Genomic DNA, 17,735 nt, shown 5'->3' on the forward strand with positions numbered 1-17,735 from the left:
AACTCGATTAATCTAATAAATAGCGGAGATGACGTATGATGTGAGCGGCCAGGGTGCGTCTTTACAAAATAGCGAGCGCATGTTTCGTTCGCTCGCTCAGACATAGAGGCGTCAACAAATCGCAAAGAGCGAGGGCTCAATTTAAATAGCCAGCCCCTTTTTCTGAACGAGCGAGCGCAAATAGCGTCCGGCTCTGAATCAGGCCCTGTGTTCTGAAACACATTAATACAATTATGAAACATTTAACATGTTCAGAGAATTAATTTGTGAAAATTAAAACTCACTGGAGGTAAAACACAGGCCATGTTTCTCAGTGTATTATTGGTTACTCTGAGCAAACACTGGCAAAAAGAACATAGTCAATCCAATACATGCAGCAATATAGAATGACAAATGCAGGGGTTAAAGTGGGCAGGAACGGGGTGGAACTGAGGGCCTGATTCAGACCAGGACGCTAAGCCGCGAACGCTCGCTATGGGCGATTGTCACCCGTCTGCGCATGCGTAAGCGTCAAAATACTCATGTGCGAACCAGTCACTGCGTCCTGGAATCATGCGCTCATAGTACAAAGACTTAGGGCCTGATTCAGACCCGGTGGCAAGCGCTGAGTGTTCGCAACCGGGTCAATGGTGGCCCAGAGCGCATGCGCACGATGGAGCCGGCTCCGTCGTGCGCATGCGTGAGACCCGGATAGCGACGGCCAAGCCGTCGCTCCGGGTCTCGTACCAAAGGGGCCGTGCTGTCAATGTTGATAGACAGCACGCCCCCTTTGGTGGGCGGGCCGGGGGAGTGGCTGCCCAAATGGAGGCGTTCCCATGTGCACACCTCCATTTGGGGCAGGTCCCTCTGACATCATGAGTGATGTCAGTGGGAGAGATTTCGGCTGTTAGAGCCAAAATCTATCTGGGGCTTTCGGCAACGAGACCCTACCACAAGGGTCTCATCGCAAGCCCGATGGTCATGATGGTCTTGACCATCGCGACCATCTTCCTGGCCACTCGCTATAGCTGTGGGTGGTCACCCACAGCTATGCGACCGACCAGGAGGCCGTTCTTAAAAAAAAAAAAAGACCGACCCTGAGTCAGAGCGTCCAGCTCTGAATCAGGGCCTAAGTGCTACTATGAGTGACAGATAGTGCCATTTGTGGGTGGTAACAGGGGAAGGTACTTGTGAACGGGGGAGTGGTGGTGCGAACGCAGGCATGTCTGGGCATCAAAACGGAGTTTAACGGGTGTCCATAATTAGCATAGAGGTGTCATTGTACACGTCACTTGGTTGTATTTCAGCCTGCAGTAATCTCAGTGCTTGCGGTGGGGTAGGGTCTACGTCAAGCACTGCGTACAGTTCCGATGGCTCTCGATGTTACTGATTAATCATTCACTTCCTGGAAATGAGTGTGCTAAGAAAGAAAAGTGGGCATCTTTACAGCGGAGTGCACTCACTCTGCCGTCGCTCTCTAAAACAAAGAGGGCGTCCTTAAGCTAGACAGTGCAATCATGGAATTTGCATACCCAGCCCCTGACAGCAGCGAGAGAGCGCACCTTAGCGTCAGGGTCTGAATGACTTCCTGAGTTCCGTCACCTCTAATGGTAGGTGAAACTAGTTCCCCCTCTGCTACGTCTCTGCATAGAAGTCCTACAGACAGAGTTCCACTCTGTCTGGCGGCGGCCATCTCCCTATCCTTGGTTTCTGGCTCCGTGTTCCTCCTCTGCCGCCCGCGGCCTGTCCCTCCTGTCACTCACTTTGTGGCCCTTCTGCTCCTTTTGCGGCACAGTGTATGTGGCTTCATGCCATCACCATGGCTACATAGTGCACTGAGAAGTCTTGAAGAGGAGCAAGGGCCAGGGCAGGCACGAAGGTGATCTGCTGCTAGAGGGACATGGGGGGAATAAGCTGTTGGTGGGAGATGGGCAGGGAGCTGCTGGGGGGTGAGCTCCTGGTGGGAGAGGAGACACAGGGACAGGAAGCTGCTGCTAGAGAGACATGGGGGGTGAGCTCCTGGTGGGAGAGGAGACACAGGGGCAGAGAGCTGCTGGTGGAGGACACAGGGGCAGGGTGCTGATGGTAAGGGACACAGGGGCAGGGAGCTGCTGCTCAAAGGACACAAGGGGGTAAGCTGGAGACACACTGGGGGATGGTGTTGGAGTGAAGACATGGGAATGGCGCTGGTGAAATGCAGGTGGGGGGCTGATGCTTGTGAAACACAGGAAAATGATGCTGAAGAGACGGTGAGATATAGAATTTTCTTTTTCTTTTTAAGTGACCTAACATTGTAGACTCAGCTGACGGCTGTCACAAGCCGCCGCACTGCCAATGCTGTGCGTGGTGAATGCCAGGCAAGCGTTCGCTGAAGTCTCCTCCTTCCTCCTGTTAGGATCAGTGGTTAACAGCATATTGTTTGCAGATCCAGTCTTGGTTGCTGCTGAGCCTCTGCACTAATTACTGCCTGTCTGTGTGAACACTGATTGATTCTCCTGTCTGTGCACAGCCCAAGTGCTCACTGGTCTGTCATTAGGGAGACTTGCTCTGGTTGGGTCATGTTTCTGTTAAATTCCAGCCAGCCCTTCGCTCCATGCCTATGATAGCGTTCCACGTGTTGCCGGTTCCAGTTTGGTCTGCTGTTTTCAGTTGTGTTACCGGTGTCTAGTCAGCCCTATTGTACCAGCCGCTTGTGTCATCTAGGTGGCACGGTCTGCCATAAGTATTACCAGCCGTTTGTGTCATCTGGGCAGCTCGGTCTGCATTCCTGTCTCCTGCCGTTTGTGCCATCCAGGCGGCATGGGTGCATCTCAGCGTCTTGTGAACTATCGCTGGTGTCATCCCAGCGTACTAAGTGCACTTCGGTGTCCAGAGTACACTACTCAGTGTACAACCACTGGTGTCATCCCGGTGGCACTCAGCGCATCCCAGCATCTCCTTGCCAAGTTCATCCAGCCCTGTTAGTACTGGCCCTCAAGACAACAACCAGCCCAAAGGCTGCTACTGGCCCAAAGGCCGCACCTCATCCTACTGGCCCTCAGGCCACAACCAACCCAGAGGCTGCTACTGGCCCAAAGGTCGCACCTCATCCTACTGGCCCTCAGGCCACAACCAGCCCAGAGGCTGCTACCAGTCCAAAGGCCGAACCTCATACTATTGGCCCTTAGGCCACAACCAGCCCGGGCTGCTTCTGGCTCAAAGGCTGCATCTCAACCTATCAGCCCACAGGCCTCATCCAACCAGGCACCTCCAGCCCTCAAGGCTGCTTCTGGCCTGAAGGCCATAGCCAATCACTTATTTTCAGCCCTCAAGGCTGCTACACGGCCGCAACAAGCCAAGGTAGTGGGATTAATACCCAATTATCTGACCTGAGCCTTAACAATGGCAGGAATGCAACGTCACTGGAAAAATTCTTACAAACAAGATGGAATTCAATCAGATGTTATAGGTGTGTTTAATGAAAGCAGTGTTTTCAGCTGTGCAGGTGATTTGGCAATCATCCACTGAAAGTTATGTGTCAATTCATTATCATTAACATCTTGGTGATTTTGTACAGTACATGTCATGGAGCTGGTATATAGTCTATAGGGTCCCATACATTTTTATGGCAGATTGCCCGATCCTCCGATCGGAACGGAAACACCAATCCACCGTTCAGAACTGCCGATCATATTTTAATCGCTCCTCCAACCCGGCATCTGGGGATCGATGAATTGTGACAGTCACTGGTGCATGGGGGCATTTAGCCTCCATATGTGCGTATATCTGCAAAACTGCACTCCCCTGGTCTGCTCTCCTGTTGTACCACTTGCTACAATGCGAGAGAGCACAATGGCAGGCAAGTATATATTTTTTGCATTATTTACTTTGTACCTGTTTAAAATTAATAAAAAAACAAAAATAAAACAATGAACAAACTGAATCATGCAGTTTATTTAACCATTCATCATGGGCATATGATACAAGATTTTGGCTTCCATTATACAACTTATGTTGACATGATACCCATACTGAGCACAGTACTATAGGTTTCACCTGGAAGTACATGCCCCTGTATGCTACTAGTACTAGATATATAGCCCCATGGGTGGAACTAGACACCTATTGAATTATCTGGGACTATTGCATCCCAGATTGTTGAAGACAGACAGTTGATGCCCAAAATGGTGACACCAATTTTCAGATGATAATTGGTGTCACCATTTGTCAATTGTTTTTATATATTTGTATTTGACTCTATACTACAGAATTTGTTTACAGCTGTTTTGTAATACAAACCAATAAACAATATATCGGGTATGGTGAGTGCCCCAGCAAATAGAGTACTTTTTCTTTTTTCTTTTCAAAAATGCATACAAGTACCCTGAACAAGTCTGCCTTATATCCTGCTCAGTTTCATACAAGCAAGCTTGTACCAGTTTAATTGGACCCTGCTACTTAAAAATCACACCTGCTGCATACTGCAAATCAGTTCACTATTCATCTGCTCCAGTTACTATACTACTTCCAGCATTTGTCCTGTTAGTTCTGAGTTCTGTTCCCTACACTACCAATGCCATTCAGCCTGGTTATCCTGGTACATCAGTTTTGCTTCATAGCTCTTAAGGTAACCTACATTGCATGTAGTTTGCTCTGTTATAAGGTTCCTGGCTCTAACCTGTATACTGCTATTCATTCTAAAGGTGCGTACACACACAACGATGTAAGTAATGAACGATTTTCGTTGAATGATTTTCGTTCAGTTTTTCCCTTGAAAAAGTGATCGAAAATAGTTTTACAAAGCAGTTGGTTTTACTTTATTTAATAAACGATTTTCTGTGTGTTGAAGGAAAAATGTTGCAACTTCTATTGAAAATCGTTCAGTTGGCCAGTCTGACTGAACTACAAACTACAATCGACAAACGTGAACGCGCATGAACGACAATCGTTTTATTTATTGCTTTACACTGAACGATTTATTGATCGATAACGACACCGTTCAAGTTAAATCATTCAAAAAATCATTGTGTGTGTACGCACCTTAAGACTTTGTTTTATCAGTATTATACCCCTTTTCCACCTAAATTCCGGGTTTGACCCGGAGTTGAAACAAAGTTCCTATCCGGATCAGACCCGGAATTTTGCCGGCGCCGACTCGGGATATTCCCGAGTCAGCACCACTTACACCGCAGTCGGGTCTGCATAGACCCGGCTTTTGCGGAATGAAAGTGGTCGCTTGGAGATGACGTCATCTCCAAGCGCCACTGAAGCCGGACCAATCGGCCGGCTAGCAGCGCACTCCAGATCATCGTGACCCGGAGTGCGCTGTTCTCACAGCAGGGTTTCACGGGCTACGCCCGTGTTAAACCCTGCTAGTTGCCTGGGTTGGATTGCCGGGTCACTCGACCCGGCAATCCAACTCTCTCCCCTTTTACACCAGGGAGCTGCCTGGGTTAACCCTTCAAAAACCTGGGTTTTAGCTCCGGTGTAAAAGGGGTATTACAAACTGCCCTGTTCCCCCTGCAGTACATCCCATTTGCGTTTCCTAGTGCCTTTCCTAGGTTAATTCACTATTGACCTTTGTTTGATCCTGTGTCTCCCACCTTTTAAGTCCTGCACTGTACTTTGTGTGTATAAATAAATCTGATTTGCTTTCACATCGATGATACTCATGATTTCTCTGAACACGTACACACAGGAGACTTTCCCCGAGAGCCCATGATACTCTCTAATGTCTTAAAGCAGACCTGAACTGGGCATTTGTCTATTTACAGTACATGCTATTAGCGCTCATCTCATCTAATCACCAACCCACAAACTACATTTTCTTCCTCAGGAAATCATATAATATGGCAGTCCCAATAGAATGTATAATAATTATTTAGCAATTACTGTTGTTAATTAATGAATAGCAATGTAAACATTGTCAATGTCAAACTAACAATTATCTTTTTTTCATGTTTTGCTGCATCTTATTAAAGCATTATACAGGTTAAAGTAACAAAATCAGATGCTCCATAAGACACAGATAAAATCAGGTTACTTAAAAATAATATAGTTTCAATAATTATTAATAGTGACTGAATGCTTTTAAATATTGAATAAGACAGTAGCCATTTTTTGGACTGTAACTGTAAATTTGTGCCAGGCTTGAAATACAATAATTGTAATACATGACAACTATTCCCTCCATCTCCTTTCAAATACTTGAAGCATTTCACTTTTTTTTTATTCTGAATGGCCCCATATTTAATTTGCAGCTCCCATTTCCTATTGTTTATCCATTAACTATTGAACAATGTTATATGCATAAGTCACTGATATAGGCCTTTTAGCAGAGGAAGGTTGCTCAGTTACTGTATGACAAATGGCGAAAGACAGTTAAACTATGGCTGCCAGCAGCTTACTGTTTTAAGATATTCTACAGTGATTGGGTTATATTTCTTGTCTCCACCTTCCACTGTCTCTCCATGTTCCATTTATTTTTTACACCACCGGTGGTAGTTGCACAGAAATGTAAATTGTAAATCGCTGCTTTTTTAGGCTGCTAATACCTAACAAAACCCATACACCCTTTCCCTACCAGCAACTACAATCTCTATTCTGTTACCTTATGTATTAAGTGTTCCTTGCAGCATAGGCATGTGCATTTTCTAGGTCAGAGGTTCTCAAGGCACCCAAACAAGTCATGCGGTTCTCAAGGCACCCCAACAATTCAGATTTTAGAGATATCCATTGTCTAGGTGGAATGTGTGCGTAACCTAGTCATACCACCTACCAACACAAACCGCTCACCTGATTCCCATGTTGTCTCCTCATCCTGTTCAGGACTTTCCTGGCATGCTCTTCTTCCATGTCTCTATGCCGGGACATTGTAAATTCTGGGCTCTTCCGTCGAGCACTGCTGCTGTTCTGCTCTTCACACCAGAAAACTTCTTTACCAAGGGGCAAGCCAATGACATGGCGATGTTTGATTAGAGCGCCCGTCGACATCACTGCTGCATTGCCCCACTCCTAGGTACATGATTGGGATTAGTGTCTGCCAATCCCTGTGATTACAGTCAGTGCAGATGTGTATGACTTACGTAAGCACACCATACACCATCCGCTGACATCATCTGAAGATGGGGTTTTCCTATAGTAGCCTATGGGCTGCTGTTTTGCAGATCTTTTAATAGGATCTGCAGAATAGTAGTCCATAGGCTACTAATGGCTAACCCCTTCTTCAGATAGTGTTAGTGGGCAAGGCCCATCTCCAGAATGCAAACACATCCAAAAGCTTAGCAGTCTTCTTAGAAACCTATTGGGTCTTGTGACAGCGTGGGTCTCTTCCACATTCTGAGGAAACGGTTAACCTCCATGTAGCCAGGGAGGAACCACACCCTTACCTCAATTAAGACCAGCTAAAGTATAAAAACCTGGTAAGTTTAGTAAGTCAGTGGAAATTGTGAGGGAGAGGTTGCACCTTTAGCAGCTTTCTCTATGCTGGACAATCTGAACCATGACTGTGCCAGGTATACTCTGCTCATTTGAAACGCTGTATCATGTAAGCTCAATTATTGTTCCCAAACTTTGTTTGCCTTATATAAGAAGTCATTACACTGACTCTGCCTTTTCAAGCCTGGAATAAAAAACTTACCTGTTTGCATTATTATTATCTCAGTCTCCCAGTGATTGTCTGAACCCACTACAGTCTGCTTTGCGGTCAGAAATAAAGGGACTGCAACAGATATCCGCTATTTTCAAAAATTGGTCTCAAACCGATCCAGTTCTACAAGTCATCAACATCGGTCTCAAACCAATCCAGCTCTTCAATTCATCAACACCGTTATCAAACCGACCCTACTCTTCAATTCAGCATCAACGGTCCCAATCCGATTCTGCCAATCTATCCAGTATCAACAACTCCAGTAATATTCTCTCCTGCTCATCATCAATACCACATCATCAGTCCCAGTCCGATATCATCAGCTCCAGTTCTCATTCCAATCTGCTTTCAATAAAGACATTGCATTCTTGTCCTCTCCTTCGGCCCATCATCCTCTATAGTTGTTTCTACTATCTCCAATATATTCAAAAATACTGTACATCCCTTTGAAAAACTTAAAAATACCATCAAGCTTCTGTCAATCTCTCATGACTGTCTCCTTTCCAATCTTTTCCAGTCCATCACCTCACTACTGCCTGTTTTACTTTTCTTAATTCTTAAAAAAATATTCTCTCTCTTGTTCTACATCCCTGCGGACATACTTCAAGATGCGTTCAAATGGATTATTTCACTGGCCCAACTAGTTTTTCCACTAATTGTTGGCAACATTGATTGTCTAATACCTATGGGTTCAGGGTACTTGTATGCATATAACAGGATAACTGATGGTTGAAGTGCACAGCCTAAAATGGATATTGGAACTTGCAGACTGAAGACACACTTGTGTAAAAACATGATTCAATCAGCAAAACACAGCCGAATCCACAAACGAAGTCAATACACCATCGAACCTACTCACAAGTATTTGCGATAGAGCACAAGGATTTACTATGAATCATGTTTGCAAACATGATGGAACATAGGGCCTGATTCAGACCCAGTCGCAAGCGCTGAGCGCTCGCAACCGGGTCGATGGTGGCCCAGAGCGCATACGCACGACAGAGCCGGCTCCGTCGTGCACATGCGCGAGACCCGGATAGCGACAGGCAATCCGTCGCTCCGGGTCTCGCACCAAAGGGGGCGTGCTGTCGATGTTGAGTGACAGCACGCCCCCTTTGGTGGGTGGGCTGGGGGGGTGGCTGCACAGACGGAGGTGTTCCCATGAGAACGCCTACTGTCTGGGGGCGGCCCCACTGACATCACAAGTGATGTCAGTGTGAGAGCTTTCGGCTCTGTTTGAGCCGAAAGCTCTCTGGGGCTTGCGGCCACGAGACCCTACCACAAGGGTCTTGTCGCAAGCCCAATGGTCGTGATGGTCTTGACCATCGCGACCATCATCCTGGCCGCTCGCATTAGCTGTGGGCTCCAACCCACAGCAATGCGAGAGGCCAGGAGGCCGCTCGATAAAAAAAAAAAGACGCCCTGATTTAGAGCGAGCGCTCTGTCAGAGCATCCGGCTCTGAATCAGGGCCATAGTGCAAACTCAGACCAAAATGGAAGCTTCAAATAGACCACCTTCTCATCAGCGTGTTATGCAAAAGCACTTTACAGACAAAGGAGTATATTTACTAAGAAATGTGTGTGTATATATATATATATATATATATATAGCAACAGAAAAGGATAGCGCTCCAAGGACTTCATGAAGTCCTTGGAGTGCTATCCATTACTGTTGCTATGTGTGAGGGGTCTGCTGGGGCCACCAGGATCATTGCACCCAGGCTGTTTATCCGTATATGCCTCTGGGATTAGGAGTGTCGACTGCATTTTATATATATATATATATATATATATATATATATATAATATTGTATACACTGCTCTTCCCCGGAGTCTGGGAGGACCCACAAGGTCCTGTCATATGGTAGTGGTCGCTGATTAACTAAGAGTGATCTGACTCTTAGCCAATCAAGGTGCAGGAACCCACATGTGGGACCTATCAGATATTTTTTCGCCAAGTCCTTGGATGCGTACTGGACAAGAGGACTGACCAGTGCCATGGAGTAATGGTAAGTATGTAGTGGGAGGGTGAGTGAATGTGTAATAAAGGCTTAAACTCTGCAGGCTGTGTGTCCTGTATTTTAAAAATATTTTCTTCACAGCAGGGATACAGATGCCAGTGGCTTGCTGGCACTTGTGGTTATACAAGGTGCTGCAGGGCAGGCTCGCTGGGAACTGTAGTCCCACTGTAAAGAACAATATTATTTCTATATTTAACCCATTACCCCTGCATCCACTGCCTCCAGGGGTGCAGGGAAGAGCCCTGGGGCTGGTTTATCCTAAGGAGGAGGGACCCCATTTAATTTTTAGGGTCCCCACCACTTTCTGAGCATTGCCCATCGTGGGCTGACCATTTTGAGGCTGGTGAATACTTTGGCAGGGAGACCCTATGTTGTGTGTCTCTCTGCTGTGGCATTACCACCTCAGCTGGTTCAGCCTGATACTGGTTATAGGAAAATAGGGTGAACCCAATCTTCCTCACTTAATTGGGCACCTGATAGGTTTCACTAAATCTTCATATAAATAGAGAGCACAAAAAGGTGGATAACAAATTAATTTAATATAATGTGATTGTTACAACATATAATTAGACATCATTTATCAATTTAAAATCACAACATAACCCAAGCAAAGAAGAAAAGTTGGTGCTATATAATGGGAGAAGTATAGTATGAAAAAAAATATATAAGTATATATACAGTCAGGAGCATAAATATTGGGACATTGACAGAATTTTCATATTTTGGCCTCTATTCACCACCACAATGGCTTTGAAATGAAACAAACAAGATGTGCTTTAACTACAGACTTTCAGATTTAATTTGAGGGTAATTACATCCAAATCAGGTGAACGGTGTAGGAATTACAACAGTTTCTATATGTCCCTCCCACTTTTTAAGGGGCCAAAAGTAATGGGACAAACTAAACAATCCTAAATCTAACTTTCACTTTTTAATACTTTGTTGCAAATCCTTTACAGGCAATTACAGCCTGAAGTCTGGAACGCATAGACATCACCAGACGCTGGGTATCATCCCTGGTGATGCTCTGCCAGGCCTCTACTGCAAATGTCTTCAGTTCCTGCTTGTTCTTGGGGCATTTTCCCTTCAGTTTTGTCTTCATCAAGTGAAATGCATGCTCAATCGCATTCAGGTCAGGGGATTGACTTGGCCATTGCATAACATTCCACTTTTTAGCCTTAAAAAACTCTTTGGTTGCTTTTGCAGTATGCTTTGGGTAATTGTCCATCTGCACTGTGAAGCCCCGTCCAATGAGTTCTGAAGCATTTGACTGAATATGAGCATATAATATTGCCTGAAACACTTCAGAATTCATTCTGCTGCTTTTGTCAGCAGTCACATCATCAATAAATACAAGGGATCCAGTTCCATTGGCAGCCATACATGCCCACGCCATGACACTACCACCACCATGCTTCACTGATGAGCTGGTATGTTTTGGATCATGAGCAGTTCCTTTCCTTCTCCACACTCTTCTCTTCCCATCACTCTGGTACAAGTTGATTTTTGTCTCATCTCTCCATGGGATGTTATTCCAGAACTGTAATGGCTTTTTTAGATGTTGTTTTGCAAACTCTAATGTGGTCTTCCTGTTTTTGAGGCTCACCAATGGTTTACATCTTGTGGTGAACCCTCTATATTCACTCTTGTGAAGTCTTCTCTTGATTGTTGACTTTTGACACATATACACCTACCTCCTGGAGAGTGTTCTTGATTTGGCCAACTGTTGTGAAGGGGTTTTTCTTCACCAGGGAAATAATTCTTCTGTCATCCACCACAGTTGTTTTCCGTGGTCTTCCGGGGCTTTTGGTGTTGCTGAGCTCTCCGATGCATTCTTTCTTTTTTAAGAATGTTCCAAACAGTTGATTTGGCCACACCTAATGTTTTTGCTATCTCTCTGATGGGTTTGTTTTGATTTTTCAGCCTAATGATGGCTTGCTTCACTGATAGCTCTTTGGATCTCATATTGAGAGTCGACAGCAACTGATTCCAAATGCAAATGTCACACCTAGAATCAACTCCAGACCTTTTGCCTGCTTAATTGATAATGAAATAACGAGGGAATAGCCCACACCTGTCCATGAAATAGCTTTTGAGTTGATAGTCCCATTACTTTTGGCCCCTTAAAAAGTGGGAGGCACATATAGAAACCGTTGTAATTCCTACACCGTTCACCTGATTTGGATGTAATTACCCTCAAATTAAATCTGAAAGTCTGCAGTTAAAGCACATCTTGTTTGTTTCATTTCAAAGCCATTGTGGTGGTGAATAGAGGCCAAAATATGAAAATTCTGTCAATGTCCCAATATTTATGCACCTGACTATATATATAAATTCCTTTGTAGGAAATATATATACATTATATGAATAACCAGTCCACCAAAGTCTCTCAAAAATCCAGTATATTTGTATATAAATCCATTTGATATGGGACAGGGATATTTGGATACCTTTATTAGCCAATTGCTGATAATATATTCTGCCTCACTGCCGTGAATGCACCTCACCTCCGCTTTTAGATATTAATCACCAGTGGTATCCCGGAACTGCGGCAGCGGAGGGGTGCAGGTTCCCAGTGAATCACGCTCCCCTAGATCTCTAGACAGCAGCCACCCGATGTTAGTGGAGCCAGGTCAGCGGGAGCAACACATCACGGCCAGTGGATGAAAGAGATTGCAGCGGCTGTAGTGGCAGCCAAGAACGGTAACTTGATATCCAGAAAAAGTCCCTGTGGTTTAAGCACTTAGCACTGAGAGATCACACTAATGGTGGACCAGCATACATAACAGTCCTCAGATCCTTAACGCATTTCTCGGTTGTAATGCTATAACCATTTAATCAGAAACGGTTATAACATTACAACCGAGAGACGCGTTAAATGCTGATCCACCATTACTGTGATCTCTCAGTGCTAAGTGCTTAAACCACAGGGACTTTTTCTGGATATCAAGTTACCATTATTGGCCGCTGTTACAGCTGCTGCAATCTCTTTCATCCACTGGCCATGATGTGTTGCTCCCACTGACCTGGCTCCACTATCATCGGGTGGCTGCTGTCTATAGATCTAGGGGAGCGTGATTCACTGGGAACCTGCACCCCTCTGCTGCCGCTGTTCCGGGATACCACTGGTGATTAATATCTAAAAGCGGAGGTGAGGTGCATTCACGGCAGGGAGGCAGAATATATTATCAGCAATTGGCTAATAAAGGTATCCAAATATCCCTGTCCCATATCAAATGGTTTTATATACAAATATACTGGATTTTTGAGAGACTTTGGTGGAACGCTTATTCATATATATATATTTCCTACAAAGGAATTTATATATATATATTAGGGGTGAGCGGTTTCGGATTTCTGAAATCCGAACCCACCCGAGCCCCCCCAATCCGAGGCAGATCCGAGTCAGGCTCGACTCTTACCGCCTGACTCGGATCTGAAATCGAGGCAAAACGTCATCATCCCGCCTTCCGGGTCTCGCAGGTTTTGGATTCTATATAAGGTACCCGTGTCGGCGCCATTTTCTCACTCGGCTGTGGACAGTGAAAAGGGAGGGTGGGATTTAGGGCTGGCTGGGCTGTGTAGTGTAGTGCAGTGTAGTGCTGCGCTGTGCTGCTGTTGTCCATAGGGGCTGTGTCCACTCCTCCAAAGTCCATAGGGGCTGGCTGTGTTGTGCTGTGCTGCTGTTGTCCATAGGGGCTGTGTCCACTCCTCCAAAGTCCATAGGGGCTGGCTGGACTGTGTTGTGCAGTCAGTTGTCCATAGGGGCTGTGTCCACTCCAAAGTCCTGTGAGTGTCCCAGTCCTAAAGGGGTGCTGTAGTGTTGTCCAGGGGGTGCTCTGTCCATCAGGGGTGATCCCCCAAGTACAAAAAAAATAAATATTTTTTCTGTGTTTGTGAATTGTGTGCGCAGTAGCTGCACGTGCATCAACAAAGTAGCGTCAAGCGTGCGCCTGTGTCATAAGTAAAGGGCCAGCTGGCTTGACCGTTAAAGGGTGCTGAAACCCCCAAAGTACACTCCGTACCAAATAAAAAAATATTTTCTGTGTTTGTGAATTATGTGCACTGTGGCTGTACGTGCATCAACAAAGGAGCAGCGCCAAGCGTTCGCCTGTGTCCCATAAGTAAAGGGCCGGCTGGATTGTCCATTAAAGGGTGCTGTAACCCTCAAAGTGCGCTCCACAAAAAATAAAAAATTCTCCATTTTTTTCTCTTTGTGAATTATGTGGGCTGTAGCTGCACCTGCATCCTCAAAGCAGCAGCGCCAAACGTGCATCTGTCTGTTAAAGGGTGGTGTAACCCCCAAAGTGCACTCCAACAAAAATAAAATATTTTCTTCTGTGTTTGTGAATTGTCTGCACTGTACGTGCATCCTCAAAGGAGCAGCGCCAAGCGTGCGTCTGTATGGTTAAAGGGTGGTGTAACCCCCAAAGTGCACTCCAACAAAAATAAAATATTTTCTTCTGTGTTTGTGAATTGTCTGCACTGTACGTGCATCCTCAAAGCAGCAGCGCCAAGCGTGCATCTATCTGTTAAAGGGTGGTGTAACCCTCAAAGTGCACTCCAACAAAAATAAAATATTTTCTTCTGTGTTTGTGAATTGTCTGCACTGTACGTGCATCCTCAAAGCAGCAGCGCCAAGCGTGCATCTGTCTGTTAAAGGGTGGTGTAACCCTCAAAGTGCGCTCCACAAAGAATAAAAAATTCTTCTTTTTTTTCTGTCTTTGTGAATTGTGTGGGCTATAGCAGTACCTGCATCCTCAAAGCAGCAGCGCCAAGCGTGCGTCTGTCTGTTAAAGGGTGGTGTAACCCCCAAAGTGCACTCCAACAAAAATAAAACATTTTCTTCTGTGTTTGTGAATTGTCTGCACTGTACGTGCATCCTCAAAGCAGCAGCACCAAGCGTGCGCCTGTCTGTTAAAGGGTGGTGTAACCCTCAAAGTGCGCTCCACAAAGAATAAAAAATTCTTCTTTTTTTTCTGTCAACAAAGGAGCAGCGCCAAGCGTGCGCCTGTGTCCCATAAGTAAAGAGCCGACTGGCTCATTTCTTAAAGGGTGGTGTAATCCACAAGGTGCACTAGTCTCCAACAAAAATAAAAAAAAAATTTCTGTGTTTGTGTGCGCCTTAGCCGCACGTATATATCAATATAACATAAATGGAGGACTAAACTTTCTCCGATAAAAATAAAATAGAGAAAGATCAAGAACCACTTCCTCCTAGTGCTGAAGCTGCTGCCACTAGTCATGGCATAGACGATAACATGCCATCAACGTCGTCTGCCAAGGCCGATGCCCAATGTCATAGTAGAGGGCACATACAATCGCAAATGATAAAGTTCAAGAAAATGACCTTAAAAAATACATTTAAATCATCTGAGGAGAAACGTAAACTTGCCAATATGCCAGTTACGACACGGAGTGGCAAGGAACGGCTAAGGGTCTTTCCCTATGTTCATGACTAGTGGTTCAGCTTCACATGACAATGGAAGCCATCCTCCCTCTAAAAACTCAAAAGAGTTAAGCTGGCAAAAGCACAGCGAAGTACTGTGCGTTCTAAGAAGATATCACAAATTCCCAAGGAGAGTCCAAGTGTGGTGGCGGTTGCGATGCCTGACCTTCCCAGCACTGGACGGGAAGAGGTGGCTCTTTCCACCATTTGCATGCCCCCTGCAAGTGCTGGAAGGAGCACCCACAGTCCACTTGCTGATATGCAAATTGAAGATGTCACTGTTGAAGTGCAACAGGATGAGGATACTGGTGTAGCTGGCGCTGATTAGGAAGTTGGCGAGGAGGATTCTGATGGTGATGTGGTTTGTTTAAATCAGGCTCCGGGGGAGACAGTTGTTGTCCGTGGGATGAAAAAGCCCATCACGGTCATGCCTGGGCAGAAGACAAAACATTCCACCTCTTTGGTCTGGCAATATTTCTATCCAAATCCGGACAACAACTGTCTTGCCATATGTACCATATGTAAAGGTGAAATAAGTAGGGGTAGGGACGTCAACCACCTAGGAACATCCTCCCTTATACGGCACCTGCAGCGCGTTCATAAAAAGTTACTGTCAAGTTCAGAAACTTTGGCTAAGACCGTAAGCAGTCCAGGGACACCTAAATCCTGTTGCATCCAAGCGCCTGCAAACCACACTGTCAACTCCCCCCTCATCAATTTCCTCCTTAGTCAGGATCGGAAGTAGTCCAGCAGGCCACGTCACTGGCATGACTGACTCTCCTATCCGGGATTCCTCCGGAGGATCCTGCATTGCTACGCCTACTGCTGCCGCTGCTGCTGTTGCTGCTGCTGGGAGTCGTTCATCATCCCAGAGAGGAAGTAGGAACACCACTACTTTTACTAAACAATTGACCCTCCAACAGTCCTTAGCGAGGAGGATGAAGTACGACAGCAGTCATCCTGAAGCAAAACGTATAACTGAGGCCTTGCTATTTTGGTGTTAGACGTGCATCTGGTATCCGCCATTAGTGCAGTGGGATTTAGACAACTGATGGAGGTAGTGTGTCCCTGGTTCCAAATCCTGTCTAGATTCCACTTCACTAGGTAGGCGATACCGAGACTACAGAAACATCAGAAAAAGTGTCCTCAGTGTCCTGAAAAATGCGGTTGTACCCAATGTCCACTTAACCACGGACATGTGGAACAGGGCAGACTAAGGACTATATGACTGTGACAGCCCACTGGGTAGATGTATCACCTTACGCAGCAACAACAGTAGCGTCACCAGTAGTAGCATCTCAGAAATGCCAGCTCGTTCCAAGGAAGGCTATGCTGTGTATCACCGGTTTCAGTAAGAGGCACACCGCCGACAACCTCTTAGAGAAACTGAGGGAAATCATCGCCCAGTGGCTTACCCCACTTAGACTCTCCTGGGGATTTGTGATATCTGACAATGCCACCAACATTGTGCGGGCATTACATCTGGGCAAATTCCAGCACATCCCATGTTTTGCTCACACAATAAACTTGGTGGTGCAGAATTTTCTGAAAAGCGACAGGGGCGTGCAGGAGACGCTTTGGGTGGCCCGAAAAATTTCTGGCCACTTTCGCCATTCAGCAACTGCATGCCGAAGACTGGAGTGCCAGCAAACACTCTTGAACCTGCCCCGCCATCACCTGAAGCAAGAGGTTGTGACGCGGTGGAACTCAACCCTCTATATGCTTCAGAGGATGGAGGAGCATCAAAAGGCCATTCAAGCCTATACATCCACCTATGACATAGGCAAAGGAGGGGGTATGCACCTGACTCAAGCGCAGTGGAGAATGATTTCCGTGTTGTTCAAGGTTCTCCAGCCCTTCGAACTTGCCACACGTGAAGTCAGTTCAGACACTGCCACCTTGAGTCAGGTCATTCCCCTCATCAGGCTTTTGCAGAAGCAGCTGGACAAAGTGAAGGAGGAGCTAAGACGGAGCGATTCCGCTCGGCATGTGGGACTTGTGGATGAAGCCCTTCATTCGCTTTTCCAGGATTCCAGGGTGGTCAATCTGTTGAAATCAGACCACTACATTTTGGCCACCGTGCTCGATCCTAGGTTTAAAGCCTATGTGGTGTCTCTCTTTCCAGCTGACACAAGCCTGCAGAGGTGCAAAGACATGCTGGCGAAAACACTGTCAGCTGAAGCGGAACATGACACGTCAACAGCTCCTTCTTCATTTTCTCCCGCAACTGGGGCTGTCAGGAAAAAACTTAGGTATCCTAAGCAACCCACTGGCGGTGATGCTGGCCAGGCAGGACCAAGTTTGGACATCTGGTCCGGACTGAAGGACCTGGCAACAGTTTCTGACATGTCTACTGTCACTGCATATGATACTGTCACCATTGACAGAATGGTGGAGGATTACATCGGTTACAGCATCCAAGTAGGCATGTCAGACAGTCCGTACCTGTACTGGCAGGAAAAAGAGGCAATTTGGAGGCCCCTGTACAAACTGGCTCTATTTTACCTGAGTTGCCCCCCCTCCACTGTGTACTCCGAAAGAGTGTTTAGTGCAGCCGGGAACCTTGTCAGCGAAAGGCGTAGGAGGTTGTTTCCACAAAATGTGGAGAAGATGATGTTCATAAAAATAAATTATCAACTCTTCCAGGGAGACCAGCCTC

Source organism: Taudactylus pleione, unplaced genomic scaffold, assembly GCF_031769625.1.
Source record: "Taudactylus pleione unplaced genomic scaffold, aTauple2 ptg000041l, whole genome shotgun sequence".
Lineage (NCBI taxonomy): Eukaryota > Metazoa > Chordata > Amphibia > Anura > Myobatrachidae > Taudactylus > Taudactylus pleione.